General features: G+C 49.7%; 1 non-coding gene across 1 annotated transcript; it reads left to right on the top strand.

Annotated features, from left to right (window-relative positions):
* The first annotated feature begins 666 nt into the window (after nt 1-666).
* Nucleotides 667-772, top strand: LOC122216725. Its single transcript, XR_006201073.1, has one exon. It is a non-coding gene; the product is annotated as a U6 spliceosomal RNA (small nuclear RNA).
* Nucleotides 773-5018: the final 4246 nt, after the last annotated feature.

The raw sequence follows: 5018 nt of genomic DNA, 5'->3' as shown, positions 1-5018 counted from the left end.
ATAAAAGACATTCTCCCCCTGGAGATTTGATGAATGTTTAAGTCTCTCCTCTTCTAGTTTTCCTAGGTTATTAAAAAGTATGGAAGTCTTTAATCTCTGTAAAATTTCTCTGGAAAGACTCCCTCTGGTCTGAGGAGAGAGATGATTTTGAAGTATAAGTTTCTCAAACTCAGCAGTTTCCTTCCCTGGTTTCCCTGCCTGCGTGGGTACCTGGGGCTGAGCCTGACCACGTCCTGCAGGCCGTCTGTCTGTCTGATGGATGGAGGGGACAACAGAATCAGAACTTGCCTCTTAAACTACACCCACATGCAAGGGGACAGACATCACAGGGAGAAAGTGGGAGAACATGACTCTGAACCTGAGTTTGGCCCCTGTGTGTAGACTCTCAACCTCTCATTCTCCCTCTGCAAAATGGGCCCAAGGGTGCCGGATAGGGCTGCCATGAGGACGACAGGAGATGAAATATAGAAAACTCTAGAACACCACTTGGCCTATCGTGGGTCTCTCAGGGCCCTGCCTTTGCACTGACTTGACTCCTGGGTCCCACCTCATGACCAAAGGTGTCTCTGAGCCTGCCTCACCACAAAGTGTGGGCAGGCCTAGTGGAGCGTTAAGAGTATTTACTTTTTTAGGTGAGAAAATTGAGGGTTAGAAAGTTTAAATGGAGTGCTCGCTTTGGCAGTGCACAAACTAAAAGCGGAACATACAGGGAAGGTTAGCGTGGCCCCTGTGCAAAGATGACACACAAGTTCGCGGTGTTCCATATACATTTTTTAAAGACAGTTTCAGTGTCAGAGTAGCAGACACTCCTGACCGCTCTGACACACTGCATCCCCCCGCTCCACTTTGCCTCACCGCACCTCAGCTTCTTGGCGTCCTCATATGTGAAATGGAGCTAATTGTCCTCATCGGTCTCTACTGCTGAGCGGTTATTTGATGATCAAATGAAAGCCTCTGAAAAAGGCCACGGAAAAATCCAGAGGCAAGGTAGCGTCCCCGTGGGTGGCTCAGTCCACTCCCCCTCCACCTGGACACAGACGGGGCCTTGTGTTAGGTCTCTGAGGTTCCCTGCCTGCCCGCCCCCGCCCCCCAGGAGAACCGCGCAGAGACTCTGTGGAGGCCCCTTGTGCCCGCTGCTCACTGGGCAGGAGGCCCAGTGCTTGGCAGAAGCCCCAGGAAGCAGAGCCTGGAGGTGAGCCGTACTCAGGCCCCACCGTGTTCAGCTTGGAGCAGCTCCTGAAGTCTCTGAGAGCCATGGTGAGGAGGAACCTGGGGTCACCCAGGTCTCACCCATTTCACAGATGTGGAAGCTTGGGCTCAGAGGGGCAGCCGGTTAGTGGTCACGTCAGAACTTGGGCCAGGGGATCTTGGTTCCCAAGCCCAGCGCGCTTTCCACTTGGCCTCTACTGCTGCAGTGGCCTCCTTGGGAAGGGCTCCTTCGGCCTTTCTGGAAAATTCTTCGCAATGTGATGACATTTGAGCAAAACTGTATGATGTTGGAGGATCAGAGCACTTCGACAAGCGTGGCAAAGCACTAAGAACGAGATGCCTCCAGAGTCAGGAGGGAGTTCCCTGGGAGTAGAATTTTCCAGAAGGGGAAAGCAGCATTTTGAGCAGGAGCTTGAATTTATTGGAACAGCTTGGAAGAATGTGGGGGCAGTGGCTGGAGGTAGGCAAAGGTAGTGAGGAAATCTGACACCAGCACCCCACCCTGGCATTCTGGCATTTAAAAATAAAGTTGCTTTCTCTTTTAGCACTTTTTTCGTTTTGTTTTGTTTTTAAACAGAAGCCATACTGCCCCCACTGAGGTTTGAGAGGCAATAGTCGTGAACCCTGCTGCACATTAGAATCCCCTGGGTGCTTTTAAAATCCCAATGCCCAGATCAAATCCCAAAACAACCATATGGGAGTCTCTTGGGGGAGGACCCAGACCTCAGTAGTTCTTAAAGTCCCCCAGGTCGTATTAATGAGCTACCAATGTTGCTCAGAGGACTACTAACCCCTGAATTACTTTGCCATCTGGTTTGTGAATCTAAATATATAAACGTGAGGGGCAAATGTGTAATTCTGTTTACCATGGACACTTGTCCAGTCCTTCTTCTCAGGAAGACCACGAAGAGAAATGTCATTCCTCTTCCTCATTCCCACCGTCCCCCTCCCAGTTCAATCTTACCGTTGGGGCCCTACCCTGAGCCCACCTCCTCTAAGAGATGGCCCCAAATCAGGATTACTTATCTCCTCTACTGAGTTATACTGTGCTTCTTTTGACTGGGGACTCTTGGCCAGCCTGCAAATCTTCCCTGTGGCTTTACCTGACATGGGTTGTTATGTCTGTTTTCAGCCATGTGCATATTCTCTGCCCAGTGCGATGGTAAACCTTCTGAATGGCAAGACCCCCATCCTTCCCAGAAGCCCTGGGCTTCCCAGGAGCCTTCGGTTAAGACTTGTCCACAGGCTGAATGAATTCACTGGATCCACTTGGGTAATACTCAACACATTTAAAAAAGTTTTTTTGAGAGAGTGAGAGTGAAAGTGGGGAGAGGGGCACAGGGAGAGAGGGAGAGAGAGAGAAAGTGTGTGTGTGTGTGTGTGAGAGAGAGAGAGAGAGAGAGAGAGAGAGAGAATCTAAAGCAGGCTCCATGCTCAGTGTGGAGCCCAATGCAGGGTTCTATCCCATGACCCTAGGAACATGACCTGAGCCAAAATCAAGAGTCAAGATGCTCAACCAACTGAGCCATGCAGGTGCCCCTATACTCAACACAATTCGGACAATGACTTGGGGAAATTGGGACTGTATTATTACTACTTTTAATCTCCATTTTATGATGAAATGAATCTCAGCTTAAAACTTTGTGTGAGGTCACGGATCAAGGAAGTGGCCGTACACCAGGCCCATCACACTTCCTTCTCTACCACACAGGTTTCTTCTAATAGTAGAGATGCCCCCAGAGCAGGGAGGACCTTGTTGGGGGCCAAGCTGGGAGACCTCTTTCTCCTGGAGTCCTCTCTCTGACTGGACAGTTGGGGAGGACATCTGTGAAGGGCTATTTGGTCTCCAGTTCCTCAGCTCTGAGGAGGGGGTGTGACAGGGAAGAAGTTTCTGCTAAGATCTTAGGATGATAGGTATCAGTTCTCAGAGTCACCAGAGCAAAAGGCAAATTTTATGAGGAAACATTTAAAAACTTGTATTACAAATATTACAGCCTCTTTTTTGTGGCTGTCAGTTTATTGGAAGTTAATGGGGAGATTCTGGGGAAGGATTTATTTATTTATTTATTTATTTAATGTTTATTTTTGAGGGGGGGAGGGGCAGAGAGAGAAGGGGCCAGAGGATCTGAAGTGGGCTTTGTGCTATCAGCACAGAGGGGCTCAAACTCACAAACTGTGAGATCATGACCTGAGCCGAAGTCTGACGCTCAACCGACTGAGCCACCCAGGCGCCCAAGGATTTATTTATTGAATGCCCTCTGTGAGGTGCCTGTCTCTCGCATCAAGAAGCCCAAGAGGGGGCTTCGTCAGAGCTTCTTGGGGAGATGTGTATGGGATCCCTGCACTGTGGGGTGGCAGACTGGCGCTTGACTCCCGCCCGAGAAACCACAGGGCTAGAGATGGTTGGCCAGCTGCTCAGTAGACAAACCAAAGGAGAGGCTGCTGTCTGAGATCAGCCTGAAGTTCCCGAGTCTTCTGGGAGAACGGATGCCCAAATGTATCCCATGGAACACAGCAGAGAGGGTCTGCTGTGAGTTGAATTTTGTTCCAAGACTCAGAAGTGATAGCTGGTGTCTCTGAATCAGGGGCAGGGCCACAGGGAAATAAATGCAGCCCCAGGTGGGCACAGGGGGCAAGGAAAGGACTCTGGAGGCTTGTCCCGCCTCTGGGCCTCTGTCCTCTCCCCGGACTGTGGAGCCTGGCATTCAGGGTGGTTCCATGCCCCAGGGAAGCCTTTCTTGATCCTGTCAATGCTCCTGGTGACTCTGTGCACAGCAGTCCTCTCTCTTGCACTGCATCGTAACTGGTCAACTGGCCATCTCTCCTCCAAGAGGGCGGGCGTGTTTTGTCCGCACAGCTCAGTTCAGCGAGGTGCAATTTTCTGGGTTCACGTAACATAAGGGTTGGCAAACTTTTTCTTAAAAGGCCAGAAAATAAATGCTTTCAACTTTGCAGAACCATACGGTCTCTGCTGCAACACTCCAATTCTGCTGCCGTGGTGTGAAAGCAGCCACAGACCAGACATAAACGAAGGAGTGTCCTTGTGTCCTCCAGTAACGCTTTATGTACAGAAATAGCCTGCGGGCTGGAGGCCTGTGGTTTGCCAGCCCTGGACCTGGGGAGTTTCTCATGGACGAAATCACGCGTGAGCAAAAGCGAAACTTGCGTTATGCTCACACTGTTCCCTAATATCCCAGTCATATGGGAACACATTTGTATTTTCAGAGTGAGCGTTAAGGCAGAGCGGACTGAACGATGGGGCTGTTATGAGTGAGCGGACTGGCGCCTGTAAAGCCCCACCAAGTCATCAACGGGCCCATGATCAATAGATGGTAGCGATCATTATTAGCTATGGTAGAGGTGGTTGTTGGGATCACACTGCATTCTGGATGTCATGTACTTAGAACAGGGCTTGAAACTTTGTAATTTTACCATTTTCATGAAATCTAAGACATACTTTTAAAAATTATGGTAAAATATACCGAAAATAAGATTTTCCATTGTAGTCATTTTTGAATGTACGGTCCAGTGGCACTTAGTGCCACACAACGTGTGCAACCATCAACCATCACCCCGAAAGGAAGCCCCGCATGTACTAAGCAGTCAGTCCCCAGTCCTCTCTCCTCCAGGCTCTGGAAGACATACTTTTATTTATTTTTTTTCCTTCACCTCTTCACATCTCTGAGACCAAGCTGTGCTTACAGTCACGTGTCTAATGATCACTCCTTCCCAGGTGGCAGTCCCACACTGGCGTGTCACTGAGTGCATGAGCATAAACTTGACCGTAGCTCTTCAGTAAAGTTTTGTGC

Source organism: Panthera leo, chromosome A3, assembly GCF_018350215.1.
Source record: "Panthera leo isolate Ple1 chromosome A3, P.leo_Ple1_pat1.1, whole genome shotgun sequence".
NCBI classification, from domain to species: Eukaryota; Metazoa; Chordata; class Mammalia; order Carnivora; family Felidae; genus Panthera; species Panthera leo.
The sequence above is the reverse complement of the archived record's forward strand: the minus strand, read 5'-3'. Positions and strand labels throughout refer to the sequence as shown.